Genomic DNA, 19,755 nt, shown 5'->3' on the forward strand with positions numbered 1-19,755 from the left:
AGTCCCCTAAATAGGAAGCTTCAAGTTGCGAACTTTTGAAGTTGCTGGTATGCATTTGCACGTCCAGTCATATAAGTTAGTTCATTGTCATGTGTGTGCATTCTCTGCAAGTGGTTGTCCTGTTGTGTACTTTACAGTACTGTAAAGTATCTTTATTTCAAGCCCAGGATGTCCGGAAGCTAGAGGGGATGTATCTGATATTACCGTACTTTTCAAGGTACTGTACTACAAGATTAAAAATGCTCATTTTTAGTGTTTGTTATTTAGGTATTATGGCTTCGCCAGTGGCCTAGATGCTAGAGAATCTGCCTGCAATGCAGGAGACCTTGGTTTGATTCCTGGGTGGGGAAGATTCCCTGGGGGAGGAAATGGTAACCCACTCCAGTGTTCTTGCCTGGGAAATTCTGTGAACAGAGGAGCCTGGCGGGTTATAGTCCATGGGGTTGCAAAGAGACATGGTTGAATGTCTAACACTTTAAGGTATTATTTGTGTGACAAATATCATAAACTATTACAGTACAGTACTATATAACTGTGTTAGCTGGGTACCTATGTTAACTTTGTTGGGTTTACAAACAAATTGGACTTATGAACATTCGTGTGTAGGGGTGTTGTTATTGTTCAGTTGCTCAGTGGCGTCCGACTCTTTGCGACTGAACTGCAGCACGCCAGGCTTCCCTGTCCTACACCATCTCCCAGAGCTTGCTCAAACTCATGTCCATTGAGTGGGCGATGCCATCCAACAATCTAGTCCTCTGTCATCTCCTCCTCCTGCCTTCAATCATTCCCAGCATCAGGGTCTTCTCTAAGTAAGTGTGTAGGGGACTTACTGCAAAATTAAAATGTTCGACATACTACTATTAAAGGCAGAATTCAAGTCAAATACATTATTAGATATAACCGTAGAACAGTTAAGGTGATGAGACAGGGGACAGTCGTATTTTACTTGTTAGGTCACAGGTTTTTCCAGTTGATTACTTTAAGACATAATGAATTCTCACATCTTATAAATGACCATCTTTATTTTCAACTCAGTCTTTAAATTCAGCTTTGGGTTAGCTCATTCGGTGCTGCTCCTATCCTACACCAGAGGTCAGATGATCTTGAGAGATTCCTGGATGGCAGTCTTGCCTGCCAGCTGCCACTCCTGGGCAAACATTTGGCCCTCGGGAGTGTGGGGAGGAAGCGGTGGGGATTGGGCTGATCCCCTCACCCACCCCTGCCTTCAGCCCCAGTGCTGGGTGAGGGGAAGAGGCAGTGTCCCCACCCACATGGGGGCTCCTTAGTGTCCTGAGTCTCTAGATGTGTGGACACTGAAGGTTCCTGCTACTGGGAAAGGAATTTCTGAGGCTTTCACCAGGCCTTACTCCTGCCCTGAGGGTTTAAAGATTCTGAGACTGTCCTCTAACCACGTGGAAGCTAGGCCTGCGTCAGGCCCCCTTAGCGTGATCTTATCATTTCCCAGTGTGTTCAGAGAGTTTATGATGAAATTGTTTAATGTTGGGCCAGGTTTCCAGCAGAAAAGTTCCAAGCGAGGCTCTCTGTGGTTCCTTATGTGAAAGTGTTAGTCGCTCCGACTCTGCAACCCCTTGGACCGTAGCCTGCCAGGCTCCCCTGTCCATGGAATTCTCCAGGCAAGAATACTGGAGTGGGTTGTCATTCCCTCCTCCAAGGGATCTTCATGACCGAGGGATCGAACCCCGGTGTCCTGCATTGCAGGTGGATTCTTCACCAGCTGAGCCACCTGGGAAGACTGGTACTTCATTATGCCTTTGGTTGATTGTTGCCGAGCCTGGAAAATGATCACCTCCCTTGCTCCCGGTGATCTGCTCTGGGCAGGCGATTCTTCCTGTGCTCACCTCCAGTTGGTAAGGAGGGCGATCGAGGCGGCCCCAGAACTTCTGAGTCAGAATCCGCATTTGAAACGAGACCCCCAGGTGATTGTGTGCACATTGAAGTTTGTGGAGCCCAGCCTGCAGCAGAAGAGAACACCCATCTCCCCTCTAGTGCCTGAGAACCATGAATACCGATTAATTACTGTAGGGTTCATCGGAATTTCAAAGGAGGGAGATAGCAGGCCACTAAGTTACAATTCTACAGAGCCCAGAGGAGGACAAAGGAGGGTTTACAGTCTTAAGAGCATTTAATTGATGGTATTTAAAACAAAACAAAACACGCCCGCCCGGAGTAGCACATGCTCCCGCCTCAGGCGAGAGCGCCTCCGAACCCCTCAGCCTTGCAGATAAACCTGTCCAGAGAATGTGTGAAGGACTTTTAACAGGTTAAGGGACTCTGGGGGCAAAGAAGTGTTTCTAAGAACTGGAAAGCTCTTGATGGAGACAAAAGGTTGAGAAGGAATATTTTTTTCCTTCTTCTGTATTTAAAGACAGCATTTAATATCTGGTTCTTCAGGCTTCTCTGAGGTCTGGAAAGTGTGGACTGGAGTCAGAAGGCTGCATTGCAAACCCTGACACCAGGCGAGTCACCCTGGGCTGGCCACTGGATCTCTTTAGGCCGCTTTCTCCTCCCCCAAATGGACAACAATAAGGCTGGCCTCACAGGGTTGCTGTTAAGATCATATTGGCAGACAGATATGAAGCACTCAGGAACTGATACAGGGTGAGCTTTACATTTTGTTTACAAAATGATGACCTGGAAGTTGCTCACTGGATCCAAAGTCATTGTAGCTAGGATCAAACGCATGCTTGTGGTCCCTGCTAGGCCCTCTTGACCTAACCCATCCCGTCAGCCATCTCTTCATGCCCCTTTCCATCCTTTCTGGGACCCGGGCTCCAGACACACTGGCCCTAACTTCTGCCCTGCCAGCCTGCCCAATTCATTCCCACCTTCTGGTCTCATTCCAGCCTGTTTTTTCAGCCTGATCTTCGTACGAGAGGCTTTCCCATCTTTCAGGGTCATCCCTGCTTGCTGTCCTTAGTTCCTCCTTTCTGAGGAAGTGGTCCACCATCACTTCAGAAGCTGTCTGTCTCCTTCTGTGTTGCATCCGCTCAGCCTGCATCCCTCTGTGAACTGAGGTTCGCTTGTTCACATATTCACGTCTGACTCCTCCACGATGGGAATGTCACCCCCAACAGGGCACAGTCTTGTCACACTGTTTCCTAGTGCCTAAAATAGGGGCTTGATGCACATGGGGCTCCAAGAACATTTGTTGAATGAGTGAGTGAATACATGAATCAGAATAAGACATGTCCCAGGAAGAAACCCAAGGGGAGTTTTTATGTTTGTATTTGTCTGTCTCCCTTGAAGGACTTCTGCTCCTTGAGAAAAAAGCCTGCTTTCTATGACTTTCATCAGTGCCTATCACCACAGCAGGCAAGCATATGGTAGATTCTCGGTAAAAATATTAGGTGAATGAATTGTGCGTGTGTGCTGTGTTCAGCCGTGCCTGACTCTTCTACCCCATGGACAGTAGCCTGCCAGGCTCCTCTGTCCACAGGATTCTTCAGGCAAGAATACTGGACTGGGTTGCCATTTTCTCCTCCAAGGGATTTTTCCGACCCAGGGATCAAACCTGTGCCTCCTGCATCTTCTGCATTGGCAGGCAGATTCTTTACCACTGAGCTATCTGGGAAGCCCAAGGTGGATGAACAAACAGAAACAAACATATATATGCCATTAGGTTTCAAGTTAAAACTTAATAGCTACTGATAATTGCCTTTGGGAAATAATTGAATTTTTAAGAAATAATAGTTTTATACGTTTATAAATAATAGTTTTAAAATTTTTTCTTGACTCCATCCAACATGTGGGATCTTATTTCCCCAACCAGGGATCAAACCCGAATCCCTTGTATTGGAAGCATGGAGTCTTAACCACTGGACCACCAAGGAATACTTTGGCAAGAATACTGGAGTGGGTTGCCATGCCCTCCTCCAGGGGATCTTTCCAACCCAGGGATCAAACCCGGGTCTCCTGCCTTCAGGTAGATTCTTTACCCTCTAAGCCACCGGGGAAGCCCTTATCCTTAAAGGGGGGTATGGAAATGTCATGTAAGGTAGATTTTGTACTCAGTGGCCTAGAGTGGAGGGCATTTAGAGGACAGGGAGAAATTGGGGTGGGGAGTGGGGAACACAAGCAAGTAAAGTCCAAGACTGGAGAAGGTATGCTTGCTGCTTGTTGCAAGAAAACCAGGCACAGATAGACAGGCCTGCAATGAGGGGCAGCTGGGTTTTCCAGGAAGGAGGGAGCAATCACCTGACTCTGCTCAGGTCCTCAGACTGGAGTGTAGGGTAACAGGCCCAGCGGGAGCTTCTAGTTGGGTGCTGGAGGTAGGGTTGGAGGGGTGGAGACTGCAGGAGAGTCAGGTCAGGATATCTGCGGGGAGCCAGGTCTCTGAAGTACCTTTACATAGATAAATGAGGGTGGGGAGAGAGGGCGCATGAGCAACTCCCCCAGGGAGAACAGAGGGAGGTTCTGCAAAACCAGCACTCAGGTGACCCCTAAGAATTCAAAGTCTTTCATTAAACCCCACCTGAAGGCCAATTGTTCTGCAATCTACCCAGTGGTTTTGGCTCTAGGCTTATCTAAATCCAGTCTTGGGGGGAAGGGTATGGGAGGGGGTGGGGAAGATTTTTTTCCTTAAAATGGGAGGAAAAACGGGACAGCTCACATTACAAAAGCTTTTTTCTTTTGGCTGGAATTTGGACACTTCTAAATAAACTACCTGATTTGAATCTTTCCCATACCTCCATCCACAGTAATTACAGTAGTGGATTTCCTTTATATTTAGTTTTTTTGTATTCATTCATTTGTTTTATTTTTTAGATTCCATGTAACAGTGATCATGATCACATAACAGTATTTGTTGCTCTAACTTATTTCACTAAGCATGATGCCCTTCAGTTCCTTTTATGTTGTTGCAAATGGCAAACTTTCTTTCTTTATGGTAGTTGAGTAATATTCCACTGTATATCTAGAGCACTTTTCTCAAATGGGTCTCCTTTAACACCGCATATGTGAGCACAAAATAGGGTTATGCTCTTCTATTCCTGACTTCTGTTGGGGGTGGGGATTCTAATGACAGCACGCTTGGAAACTTCTTTCCAAACAAGCATGCTGTATGCCAGAGAGATACACAGACTTGGACAGTAGGATTAGGGAGTTTCAGATGACAGCTAAATTAAGACTAAAAATAAGACCAGTGATGGACCCTAAGGAATATATGGTGTTCCACATTGGAGACTGTCTTCAGAAAGGTCACTTAACATATCTATGCTTCAGTTTCCTCATTTGGAAAATGGAGATGACAATAGTTCCTACCTCATTTCACTTGGGAGGATTTAATGAGGTACAATATGTGGAAAGTATTCGGGGTCGTAGTTGGCCCATTATTCACATACAGTAGAACTGAAGTATTATGAATGCTGTATTACTGAAAAGTGCTCAAATTCATTTTGTTCCATGGGTATCACACTAGACTTTGGGGGTATAGACGGAAGAAAATGTCCCAGACTTCGGGGAACTTGGTCTAGAGGTGAAGACAGACATAGAAGCAGATATTTATAATCCTGTGTGTTACACAATAAACCAAGTGTGAGACTTCCCTGGTGGCTCAGTGGTAAAGAATCTGCCTGCCAATGCAGGAGACTCGGGTTGGATCCCTGACCCCGGAGGATCCCACATTCCACAGGGCAGCTAAGTCCATGCACCACAAGTGTTGAGCCTGTGCTCTGGAGCCCAGGAGCCACACTACTGAGTCCACACGAGGCAACTACTGAAGCCCATGGTACTAGAGCCTGTGCTCTGCAATAAGAGACGCCACCACAGTGAGAAATCCACCCACTGCAACTAGAGAGTAGCCCCCACTCACCACAACTAGAGAAAGCCTGCACACAGCAACAAAGTCCCAGTGCAGCAACACCCCCCCCCCCAAAAAAAAAAGCAGAGAACACTTGATTAAAATAGATAAATAGACCAAGTGTGTGTGCACTACGGGGCTGTGGGACCCAGCTGGGGGCGTCTGGTGTTTCTCCGTGATCTGATCTTAGTGTGGCTCAGGAAACGGGTCATGCTCCGAGACGGTCTCTACCATGTACTTGTTTCAGAAATTAGCATGGTGACTGCCAAATAGCAGAACAAAATGCTGAATGAATGGAATGAATTTAGACCATTTCAATACTGATGTAACCTCATAAACCTGAATAGCCGGAAGAAACCTAAGGTGGCTTAGAAAAAGCAGACACAGCCCAGTGGTGTATACACAACCTTATTCCAGTGGTGCATCGTGTCCTAGATGCTGGACTGGACTGTGAGTGAAAGAAGAGGCTGAGAGCCAGAGGAAAGCAAAAATAAGAGCGTCCTTACTACAAGGTAGAAGCAGGCAGAGGGCAGGGAGCCAGAGACAGGGAGTGAAACTGAGCAGCCAAGTGGCAGGCTGAGTACAGAGAGGATGTGGAGAGGTGGGGCTGGGCCACGCTGAGCAGTTAGACTTTGTACATTTGTGATTCTCCAAGTGTGTGGGTTTCCCAAGTGGCGCAGTGGTAAAGAATCTGCCTGCCAATACAGGAGACACAAGAGATGTGGGCTCGATCGCTGAGTCTGGAAGATGCCCTGGAGGAGGAAATGGCAACCTCATCCAGTATTCCTGCCTGGAGAATCCCGTGGACAAAGAAGCCTGACAGGCTACAGTCCACGAATCGCAAAACAGTTGGACACGACTGAGCACTCACATACACAAATGTGTGAGAGGAGACAGTAGCAGCTGTCATAGCACAATCATCTCAGAGCTTTGTGAGGCTTTCTTTCATTTTATTTCCTCACCAACCTCATTGGGCCTGCTTTTCTCCCTTCTCCCCCGAATAGACTAGGAGCCAGGGTGCCCATCCCAGTGCCAGGAACTCTGTGCCCTTTGGCAAGTTCCTTAAATTACCTGGGCCTCAGTTTCCACAACCGTGACATGTATGATTACTGTGAGAATTGGGAGAATTCGTGTAAAGGGCTGAGGGTAGAGCCCAGCATATGTTAAGCACTGGTTACCCTCTAGCTGTTAATCTGTCTCCCAGACGGCTTGTCATTGTCCTGGAAGCGAGCCCAGTTAACAAGGAGAGCTTCAGGGCCTTGGTGTCTTTAAAGTAAGGACCTTATGTGGTCGTGTTTGGGCTTCCCCTGTGGCTCAGCAGTAAAGAATCTGCCTGCAATGCAGGAGATGCAGGAGGCACAGGTTTGACCCCTGAGTGGGCCCCCCTGGAGAAGGAAGTGGCTACCCACTCCAGTATTCTTGCCTGGCTAATCCCATGGACAGAGGAGCCTGGCAGGATACAGGCCATAGGGTTGCAAAGAGTTGGACCCTGAAGCAATTGAGCACACACGCATGTGGTCATGTTTGCATTCAGGGAGAAATGGATTTAAAAGAGCAAGAGACATCTTGAGAAAGCCAGAAGTCAATGAGAAGGAGGTTGTGGTAGTGTGAACCCCAGGAAACCCTGAAACCCAGGAGGTGAGAGTGAGGAGCAGATAGAAGTGGGGGTAAAGTTGACAAGGTTTAGTGAGTAGTTAGACATAGGTAGCAAAGATGAACTTCCCAGGGTTAGTGACTGGGAGGCTGCTGGCGCCAGAGCTGAGGTGAGCAGCGCAGAGAGGGAGTGCGGACTCAGGATGATGGTGATGACTTGCATGTTTCATGCTGGAACATCCGGCTGCTACTGATTCTCTTCACAGCTTGTCTGTGAACCCTCATTGCTATTAGATCAATGGGGACTAGGACTGCTTACCTCCTAGGTTTGTTGTAAGGATTGTTGTTGTGTTCAGTCGCTAAGTCATGTCCGGCTCTTTGTGACCCCATGGACTGCAGCTCGCCAGGCTTCCCTGTCTTTCACTATCTCCTGGAGTTTGCTCAAACTCAGGTCCATTGATTCAGTGATGCCATCCAACCGTCTCATTCCCCATTGTCCTCTTCTCCTCCTGCCCTCAATCTTTCCCAGCATTAGGGTAGTCAGTACAAATCTAACACTTCAAATGCAATAAGTGTGCAGAGTGAGTACCACGTGAGTGTTTGTGGTTATAATTAATTATGATTCTATAAATGACTGATATACCTATCAAAGCCCTCAGTCTGTCTTCTGTACATTTCCCAGACTCCTCTATTCCCATTCCTCTTGCATTGAAGTTTTTCCAGTTCATTGAAAACACTGGCCTTCTCTCCCTTCCAGACTTGTATTCTCTCCCTCCTCCCCCCTCGTCTTTTCTTCCCGTGGTTCACCTTTGTTCCTCCTTGTGTCTCAGCTGAAATGTCCCTGCCTACAGGAAGTTTTCCTTAACTCCTCCCTCCTGGGTTGGGTGAGAGGGGCCCTCCTCTGTGTTCTCATGGCCTTTATCACACTGATATGTGTCTGTAAATGTCTGTGTTGGGAGCTCCTGGAAGGCAGTACCAGACTATCTTGTGGAATGCTGTTTTCCAAACAGTGTTGGCCCACAGAAGGATAGTTTAGACATTTCGTTCAGATGGATAAATAAATGTATTGAAATTTGGAGGAGAGATCTAGATAGATGTAAATTAGGAGTGATCAGCATGTAGAGAGATCAGCTATCAGAGGTGTGCCTTCTTCATACTTGATCTATCGCCTTTTGACCACCTATTTTTCCTCTGGAAACTATTTTCCATGGCTCCAAGGATACCATCCTGTTCTACATCTTTGGCTATTTTTGGCAATAGATCTTCTCTGGTCTCTCTCCTCTTTTCTTCTCTCATTTTCTTTTTTTTACCCTATTCACCTCTTGGACATCTATTTTTCCCCCCATAAATTCAACTATCTCTTATTGATTATTATCTCCACATCCAGCTTCAACTTTGCTCCCGAACTCCTGACCTGTATTTCCAACTGCTCATAAATATTCCAACCAGACCTTTCCAGGTAGCCAAGTGGAATGGGTTATTATTTCTACCCTCATTCCCAGACTCCAAACTGAACTCTCCTCTACTCTTCTCTAACTGGGTTGATAGGGTTCCCATGTACACAGTCACCTAAACTAAGTCTTAGGAGTTTCAGTTCCTCCTCCCTCTTTCCCCACATCCTTCCTCTTCTATATGTTGCCATTTCTGATTCTGGAAGTCTTGAATTTGACTTCTCATTTTATTTTCACTGTCACAATTCAACTCTGACTTTCATTATCTGCTGCCAAGACTATTGTAATAGCTTTCTTAATTGTCCTGTCTCCAGGTGAGTTTCTAAAATACAAGTCTGACGGTGTCACTTTTTTACTCAAAGATGTTCCAAGGCCACACAACCTACAGAATCAAGTCCAGATCCCTGACCATGACATTCAGTGTTTTCACAGTCTGGCCCTGACATATTTTTCCAGCCTCATTTCTCAAGAATCCATGCTTCAAAAACCTTCTGTGTATATCTTTACATTGTATTAGAATGAAATGTTTAGTTATCTCTCTGTACTTCCAACTCTATGATGTCAGGACCAGTCCTTATTAATCTTTGTGTGTAAAGAACCTAGAAGAGTGCCTAGGAAATGAGAGTCTTTTGAATAATTGGTTATTGTCACTTCCAAAGGGAACATCTCACCTAATCTTACCCATCTCCTATGCCCAGATTGCATTCAATAAAGATCTGAGGGAATGGTTGGCTTATTTTGAAATGCAAACTTCTTTTTATTTTTAATTGAAATATATTTGACATATAACATAAACTTAAGGTGTACAACATGTTTATCTGATATGTTTATATCTTTCTATGTGATTGTGATTGTAGTGACAATTAGAGGCTGGGACTTTTTTTCACTCTAGTATATCCCTTGTCTAATAGTACCTGACACATAATAGATATTGAGTAAATATATGTTGAATGAAGGCATGAAGAAATGAATAAATGAAACTGACTCCTTGATCCCCCCTCACCTATGGCATTTCCCATCTCAGACGTTTTTCCTAGTAGAGAAAAGGTAGTTGGTACTATGATGTGTCACATCCGTGCTTTGACTTGCTAAAGTTGTGAATCTTGTACTCAGTCAAAGAAAATTACTCTTGAGGCCAACTTGAATTTCATTTAATTAATGTAAGTTTCTCCTAGAGTTAATTAGGTCTTTGGGCAGCAAAAGATAAAATCTTGTCTCCCATGTGATGAGGTCCATATTAGAAATACTTGAGAGAAATTTGATATCAAACGAACTCTTATTAAACATTTTGTTTTGGTTTTTTTTTCACTTATTTATAAAATGAAATGTACCCTTGTAAAAAAAAAAAAAAGAAATGTACCCTTGTGCCTCAAAGTGGCTATACATAATATTCAGGGAATTGTGGTTTTCTGGGCCCCACCTCAAATTAACTGAATCTGAATTTCTGGAGGGAAGGCCTGGAAATTCCTCTCCATGGCTTCAGGAACACCACTCTTTTATTTCTTCTACGTCTTTGGTTGTTGCAGATCCTTTGCAATCTCTTTTACTGATTGCTTTTTACGTACTCACTTTGGAGAATCACACCCTCACCATGATTTCCACCATCACTTATAACTGGTGTTCTAACTGCTCTCTGCAACTCAAGTAGTGGTATTTCCAATGTTTACCCTGAGTCCTCTGCATGACCAGCAAAGACTATGGGTGATTCTTTTGTTCTCTGAAGTTCAAGAGCAGCGTAACTGATACTTTTCAAAAATTCCCCTTCTTTCCATTCAAATCCTGGCTGATTGAAAGGAAAACTGAGTGCGTGTAGAGACAGGGACACTCACATTGGTATATACCACCCAGGCAGTCAGCTGAGAGGCTGGTGTTATTTCAGTTGCTGCAGAGAGTGGCTATGAAGCCTGCTCATTAAAATACCATTAATAACTGTGAAACACATTGCTGTTCAGTGATAGACATACTCTGGGTTTTGATATATGCTTCTCACTGATTATCTTATCTCTTACAACATAGATCCCAGCTGAGGCTCAGATAGGGCCTGGATAGTTAGTGCCTGGAGGTGGGTTAGGATGAGGGTGACAGATGAAAAGGAGCTAAATGAAACCAAAACCAAAACCGGTCAGGTTTTTTCACCAAGTCATAAAACTGAGTGATTGACCAGTAATGCTCCATTTTGGCTACATAGCAGAATTATTGGAGGAGATTTTTTTTTTTTTTTTAACGGCCCTCACCCCAGACCACATAAAGCAGAAACTCAGAGCAATTACAAATCACTAAAGAAGACTCTTGAGAGTCTCTTGGACTGCAAGGAGATCAAATTACCTATACTAAAGGAAATCAATCCTGAATATTGGTTGGAAGAACAGATGCTAAGGCTGAAGCTCCACTACTTTGGGCACCTGATACAAAGAGCCGAGTCATTAGAAAAGACCCTGTGCTGGGAAAGGTTGAGGGAAGGAGGAGAAGGGGATGGCAGAGGATGAGATGGTTGGATGGCATCACTGATTCAATGGACATGAGTTTGAGCAAGCTCCGGAAGACGGTGAAGGACAGGGAAGCCTGGCGTGTTGCAGTCCATGGAGTCGCAAAGAGTTGGACACGACTGAGTGACTGGACAACAACAAAGTGAGTGGAATGCAAGCCCACAAGAGCACAGTGCAGCCTTTTACATGGTGGACCCATAGCTTTATATGTGAGCAGGAAGTTGCTGTTAAGGCTACTAATCCACATCAGACATATCTTGAAATCCTATCGATTTATTGTAGTTTAGCCCTTACTATGTATAAGGCATAATATAGACACTGACATAAAGAGAAGAAAAATGGTAAAACAAAGTAATACTTTTTGAAGACTGTATTTTGAATATATGCTGTTCAAGGCACTATAATCATTTAATTCTCATTAAAGAAGAGTGACATTTTAATGTCTCGCTAAAGATAGTACTTCTTATCATCCCCATTTTAGAGAAAACAGGCGCAGAGAGGTTGTGTAACTTCCTCAAGGTAACTCACCTCGTAAGTAGCAAGAGTCAAGATTCAAACTCATACCTGCTGGTTCTGCTATATTTAGTTGCCTATTACATCAAAAGAGGAGGAAAATATTTTGCCTGCCCTTCTGGAGTTTTCTGTCTGTTTAGGGAGGAGAGGTATGACTATAAAGATGAAAGATCATGGTAAATGTTTGGGAGGTTTAAGGTTGGTGCTAAAGGAATGAAGGGAGGGATGGAGTAGGATAGAGGTAGGGGATTAAGAGGTGCAAACGAATATGTACAAAATAAATAAGCTCTAAAGAGAGGGTGGGATGAATTGAGAGAGTAGCATTGAATTATATACATTACTATGTGTAAAATAGACAGTGGGAAGTTGCTGTATAATGCAGGGAGCTCAGTCTGGTGCTCTGTGATGACCTAGAGGGTGGGATGGGGTGGGGGGGGGAAGAGGGAGGCTCAAGAGGGAGGAGATACATGTATACTTACAGCTGATTCACGTTACTGTACGCAAGAAACCAACACAACATTGTAAAGCAATTATCCTTCAATTAAAAATTTAAAAAAAAGTCTAAATGAGGTAAAATGAATAAGCTATAAGAATATATTGTACAACACAGGGAATGTAGCCAATATTTTATAATAACTATGAATGGACTATAACCTTTACAAATTGTGGAAACAATTAAAAAATCAAATGGGAAATCCAGTTCAAGGCTTTCTAAATGCATAATGCTTATTGACAAATTTATTTTAGAAGTGATACTTCTAAAGTCTGGTAAACATAGCTTTGAAATTAAAAAAAAACCAAAACAATGAAGAGAATAAAAGTGAGGTTGGAAATCATTTCTTGCTGAAGGCAGGCTCCCTGGGAACAGATGTTCAGAGCTAAAAGATATTTGGAGTTGTTTGGCAGAGCCTGTGCCCAGTAGGGAAGGCAGAGACAGGGATAGGGACACACAGGGGCTCTTTCAGTACAGTGGGTGGGGTCAGCTCTGATTGGAGTAGAAAGTGATCTAGTGGATTCTCATGCAGAATCTCTGAAACAACACAGTGTGTTCAGAGCCAGAAAGTTCTTGACTGACAAGCCAGGGCTTCACCTGCTCACCCGGCAAAAGAGAGAGAGAGCTGAAGGCCAGGAGTGAAATGGTATGTCTGGAGGATTGAAGCCTGAAGAGACGGGGCCAGATGACTAGTTACGACGCAACTGTAGTTAAGATGAAATGAAGGGGAAGACTGGGCAGGGGAACGGATGGTGATATTTCAGGGCTGAGACTCATACGACTTGAGTTGATGGTTATGGTGTAGAGGAGAAGGAGGGTGGGATCATGCAGATTGTTTTAAATTTGGAAAGGACCCCCAAAATGGGGATGGGTGTATTTACTTAGGGCAAGAAGAGGTGAGGATCTGGGGTTTGGGTGTGTGGAGCTCAAGATGATGGGAGGAGATGGAGAGACTCAGGAGACAGATGACAACTCAGAGTCCCTGAGAGGGCTCCAAGGTCCTGGCCCCCAGGTCAGACTTAGCAGTTTTCCACCTGGGTGTGATGGCTACAGCATCTGGCTCCTGTCGAAGTGTTCTACTTGAGTGGATTCCTGTTAAATGTTAACATGAACACCTTTGATTTAAAAAAAAAAAGTGGTATCAGAAAACACTGGGTAAAAAGAGTTTAGGACTCATATCTGGTTAAATAAAGAACAAAGATTGCTAACTGGTTAAATAACTAAAAAGCTACTTAAACATTACAAAAAAGTTACTTAAAATTTAATTAAATCAATTTTGAAATACCAACTTTGAGATTTTTCTTATGGACCAGAGGGATTGTAATTTAACTAATTATAGTCATGCTAGATTTCCTCCCTGATGTTTATTTTTCTTCTGGTTATATTTCAGACAATTAATAGTGTCTAATGACTCCAGGTTTCATGTAATTACCACCAATGATTAGAACCTCTGTCTTATGGAATGTTCTTTACACATAGGCACTCTGGAAGTGAAGGAAATTTATGATTATTCATGAAAGTCTCTCTACATGCTGTAAAAAATTATCAGACTTTAAAATAAATTTATTATTCATTTATATAGCTATTTGTAGCTAGAAAAAAGAGTAAAAATAATTTAGCTCCCTTTAAAAAGTTCCAATAGTTTCCTCTCACACAGAGTCTTTCTTTCCTTCAATTCTAGAATGTTAGAGAGAAATGAACATTAAAATGGGAGAGACACAGTTTTATTTTTAATTCCTTTGAACGCTTGGTTTCTAGCCTCCTTTCCCCCCACCAAGTGTGAAAGTATTTTAGGGAAAGTTTCATCGCAACTTTGTCAATAATTAACCCTCTCTTTCTTCAAAAGTCTGACAATGTTACAGTAACAATAACAGGTCGTAAAACACTCCCCCTAATTGTGCAAGGGCTCATTCTTCCCTGCCAGGGTTCAGGTTGACTGGAATGTGCTGAAGTCACATTCCAGCACCTTCCCTGGCCAGGAGAACCACATAGGACTCTGGAAAGAATGGATGAGAATCTTTGTTTCTGCTCTTAGAAAGGAGGGCTAGGAAGGAGCAGTAGAGGCTGGGAGGCACAGGAGAAAAGGAAATGGGGCTGGAAAACAAAGGGCAAATGCACTAGGGGGAGAGCGTGGGTCAGTGTGTAGAAAGATGGGTCAAATAAAACAAAGACAATCCCAAGGGTGAAACCCATTCATGTAGGTTAGGGAGGGTGATAGAAAAGCAGGTCAGAGGTCCCTCCGTAAAGGCCAAAGGCTGGGAATCACAGGCAGGGGAAAGGAACACACTTCAGAATGTAAACACTGTTTGTTGAACGGGGATCTCATCCCTTCCCTCTCTTTCAGGATGATATACTTGGAAATCTAAATGGAAGATTTCTTCATTTATCTGGAGAGTGAATGATTGAATGGAAAATGAGAAACTGAATTTTGACATTCTTACTGTGATTTACTTAGGAAACTAAAGTTAAGACAGGATTCTATAATGAATTAAGATTTTTTTTTTCTAATACATTTTTGCTTTGAACATTTTGGTTTGATTTGCTCTTGAGTGATGTTTTGAGAGAGTGAACTCGCTGTGATACCTTGTCCCAAAATTCCCAAATCTTTCTTCTTAATAACTTTTAACATATTATAACATTCACTAGTTTTAAACATACACTTCAGTTATCTTTTATTAATTTACTTGGTTGTTCAACTATCACCATCTTTTGGTTTTAGAATCTGGCCATCACCCAGGTTAAGATCTCACATGCTCATTTGCAGTTAATTTCCATTTCTATTCCAGGCCCCAGGCAACCACTGAACTACTTCCTGTTTCTAGAAATCTGACTATTCTGGACATTTCACATAAATGAAATTATACAGTATATGATCTTTTGTGATTGGCTTCTTTACTTTGCATTGTTTTTGAAGTTCATCCTTGTTGTTGCAAACATGTCTATTTCAGTCTTTTATTACTGAATTGTATTTTATTGTATGGCAATATCATATTTTGTTTACCTATTCACCAGCTTATAGACATGTGGATTATTTCCACTTTTTGGTTTTTATGAATAATGCTGCTGAGAACATTGCTATCCAAGTCTTTACGCAATCATATGTTTTTTTTTTTAAGGTTATATTCAGTTTATAGTCGTTAAAACTATTGGCTATATTCTCTGTGTTGTATAATACATTCTTGTAGCTTATTTTACGCATAATAATCTGTACTTACAATTCTCTACACTTATCTTACCCCTTCACTCTTCTGTCTCCCCATTAGTAACCACAAGCTTGTTCTTTGTATCTGTGAGTCTGTTTATTTTCTGTTCTAGTCACTAGTTTTTTTTATTCCACGTATAAGTGATATTATACAGTAGTTGTCTTTCTCTGACTTATTTTGCTTAGCATAATTCCCTCTAAGTCCATCCATGTTATTGCAAATAGCAAAATTTCATTTTTTATAGCTGAGTAATATTCTGTTATAAATACATACCACATCTTCTTCTCCATCCATCTGTCCATGGATACTTAGATTTCTTCAATATTTAGCAGTTGGAAATAGTGCTGCTTTGAACATGTGATCATATGCTTTTATCTCTCTTGGTTACATAACAAAGAATAGAATTGTTGAATCATATGGGATGCTTAATATTTTAAGAAACTGCCATGATTTTCAAACTGGCTGTAAAATTTTACATTCTCACCACCAGCATATGAGAGTACAACAATGAATATGCCTATCTTCATATCCTTGCCAACTTATTGTCTTTTATTTTTATATTTTAAGTTTCAACTTTATTGAGGTATAATTGATACATGAAATTGTAAGATTTTAAGTGTATATCATGGTGATCTGGTATATGAATACATTGTGAAAGGATTCCCCCATCTTGTTAATTAGCACATCCATCACCTCATGTATTTCTTTTTTGTGTGTGAAATTTGTAAGTTTTACTCTCTTAGCAAACTTCAATTATATATCAGAGTGTTATCAGTATAGCCATCATATTTTACATAAGGTCATCAGATCTTATTTATCTTATAGGTGAAAGTTTGGATCCTTTTACTTACTTCTCCCTATTTCCCCACCCTCTAGGCCTTAGCAACTCCTGTTCTACTCTTTTTCTGTGAGTTTGTCTTTAAAAAAAAAAAATTCTACATATTAGCGATGCCATGTAGTGTTTGTCTTTCTCTGTTTGATTACCTTTCACTTAGCCTTCAGGGTCCATCCGTTTGTTGCAAATACAGAATTTCCTTCTTTCTCATGCCTGAGTAATATTCCTGTGTTTGTGTGTGTATGTGTGATATTATCTTTATCCATTCATCTGTTGATGAACACTTAGGTTGTTTCCATGTCTTGGCAATTATGAATAAAGATGCAGTGAATGTGAGAGTATTGATGTCTCATCTATAACCTGTTTTCATTTCCTTTGGATGTGCACCCATGAGTGAGACTTCTGGATCATTTGCTAGTTCTATTTTTTATTTTTTGAGAAACTTTCATACTGTTTTCTATAGTAGCTGCAACAATCTGCATTCTCATGACAGGGTACAAGTCTCCTTTCAGTACATCTTTGCCAATACTGATTTCTTGTCTTTTTGATGATAGTTATTCTAATAGATATGTGAGATGATATCTGATTGTGGTTTTGATTTGCATTTTTTTGGTGATTAGTGATTTGAACATATTTTCATTTACTTGTTGGCCACTGTTTCTCTTCTATGGGAAAATGTCTACTCAGTTTCTCTGCCTACTTTTTATTCAGATTTGTTTTGCTTTTTTGCTATTGAGTTGTATGAATTCTTCATTATTTTAGATATTAACCACTCACAGATATATGATTTGCAAATATTATCTCCCATTCCATGGATTACCTTTTCTTTTTTTTTTTTTTTGATGATTTTTTTTTTTGTTTAAAGCTTTTTAGTTTAATATAGTTCCACGTTTTTGGTTTTGCTTTTCTTGCCTTTCCTTTTGGTGTGTCAGATCCAAAAATATCATTGCTAAGACCAATGTCAAGGAACTTACTGCATATATTTTCTTCTAGGAGTTTTATGTTTTCTTCTAGGAGTTTTATGGTTTCAAGTCATGCTCAAGTCTTTTATCCATTTCTAGTTGATTTTTGTGTATGGTGTTGTTCTGTGTTCATCTCAGCCCATTGTTGGTGATGCTATTGGCTAGGGATGCCTGAGGTACTCCTTTGGACACATCTACTTGTGGTGAATGAAAGTGAAGTGAAAGTATTAGTCACTCAGTTGTGCCCGATTCTTTGTGACCCCGTGGACTATAGATGCCAGGTTCCTCAGTCCATGGAATTCTTCAGGCAAGAATACTGGAATGGGTAGCCCACAGACATTTCCCTGTCTGGAGCCAATGTTGCGGCTGGGTCAGCTCTTGTGGGTCTTATGATTCCAACACACATCTCAACAACAACCATCAGGGAACTTTGAAAAACCAAGATTTATTACTCACAGGCCTAGGGTTTACATGGCGCACATAAGGGCCAGTCAGTGAGGCTGAAAGTAGAGCAAGAGAGAGACTACAAACCTGGGGCTCTGCTGTTATTAGGGTCTGAGGGGGGCGCCTAGGGTTTTGTGGATTTATTCTTGGCAAATTTTAAACATAAGAGCAGGAATTAGGGAATGGGAAGGGAAGAGTGGGATCACTGAAGTGGTTAGTTAGCTGGGTTACCCAGGACTTTCTAAAAGGGGAACTTCATGGGTGGGGCAACTTGGTTTCTTATTTCATTGTTTTACTACTAACTGTGTCATATAGCTGGCAATATGCTTAGAAACACAACTGATCTTTTTTTAAAAACTATATTTTATTTATGTTTGTCTGTGCTGGGTCTTTGTTGAAGCTCATGGGCTCCTCGTTGCTCCCTGCAGGCTCTCTCTTGTAGTGAGTGGGGGCTACTCTCTAGTTGCGAAACACAGGTTCTAGAGCTTGGGCTTAGTAATTGTGGTGCATGGGCTTAGTTGTCCCACGGCATGTGGGATTCTCCCAGACCAAGGATCAAACCCATATTCCCTGCGTCGGCAGGCGGATTCTTAACCACTGGACCATGAGGAAAGTCCCCACAACTGACCTTTGTATGTTGATTTTGTATCCTGAAGCTTTACTAAATGAGCTGATTAGACCTAACAGTGTTTATTAGTAGAGTCTTTAGGATTTTCTGTATATAATATGCCATCAACTGCAAATAGAGACACTTTTACTTCTCCTTTTCTGATTTGGGATGCCTTTCTTTCTTTTTGGATGCCTTGTCTAATTGTCCTGGCTAGGATTTCCAGTACTATGTTGAATGAAAGTGGTAAAAGTAGAGATTTTTGTCTTATTCCTGATCTGAGAAGAAAGGTTTTCAAATTTTCTCTGTTGAGAATGATGTTAGATGTGAACTTGTCACATATGGCCTTTGCTATATTGGGATATCTTCCCTTTACACCCAATTTGTTGAGAATTTTTTTTTTTTTTATCATGAATTGATGTTGAATTTTGGTCAAAGTTTTTCTGCATCTATTGAGATGGTCATACATTTTTAAATCCTTCATTTTGTTAACATGGTGTATCACGTTGGTGAATTTGTAGATGTTAAACCATCCTTGGATTCCTGGAATAAATCCCACTTGACCCATTTATGGTCCTTCAGTGAATTGTTGAATTTGGTTTACTGATATTTGGTTGAGGATTTTTGCATCTATGTTCATCAGAGACAGTGCTATAGTGCTCAGTCGCTTCATTCATGTCCAACTCTTTGCGACCCCATGGATGTAGCCTGAGCCTGCCAGGCTCCTCTGCTGCTGAGATTTTTCCAGCAAGAATACTGGAATGGGTTGCCATGCCCTTCTCCAGGGACTCTTCCTGACCCAGAGATTGAACCTATGTCTATTCTGTCTCTTGCATTGCAGGCAGATTCTTTACCACTGAGTTACTGTTCATCAGGAATATTGGCCTTTAATTTTTCACAATGCCTTTGTCTGGTTTTGGTATTGAGGTAATGCTGGCCTTGTAAAATGAGTTCGGAACTCTTCTGTCCTCTTCAACTATATGTAAGAGTTTGAGAAGGATTGGTATTAATTCTTGAAGTGCCTGGTAGTACTTACCAGTGAAGCTATCAGTTCCTGCACATTTGTTTTCTGGGAGGTTTTTGATTACTGATTCAATCTCATAACTAGTAGTTGGTTTTTTAAGATTTCCTATTCATGATTCAGTCTTGGTAGGTTGTATGTTTCTAGGAATTTATCCATTTCCTCTAGGTTGTCTAATTTGTTGGTATACAATTGTTCATAGAGTCTATTATGATCCTTTGTATTTATGTGGTGTCAGTTGTGGTGTCTCCTTTTTCATTTTTTAAAAAATTTATTTGAGTTTTTTCTTTTTTTCTTCATAAGTTTAGCTAAAGTTTTGTCTACTTTGT

General features: G+C 41.9%; 1 pseudogene; it reads left to right on the plus strand.

Annotated features, from left to right (window-relative positions):
* The first annotated feature begins 1,799 nt into the window (after nucleotides 1–1,799).
* LOC122450940 overlaps nucleotides 1,800–19,755 on the plus strand; it is a 33,985-nt pseudogene continuing 16,029 nt past the window's right edge.

The sequence above is a fragment of the Cervus canadensis genome, chromosome 12, assembly GCF_019320065.1.
Source record: "Cervus canadensis isolate Bull #8, Minnesota chromosome 12, ASM1932006v1, whole genome shotgun sequence".
Classification (NCBI taxonomy): Eukaryota; Metazoa; Chordata; class Mammalia; order Artiodactyla; family Cervidae; genus Cervus; species Cervus canadensis.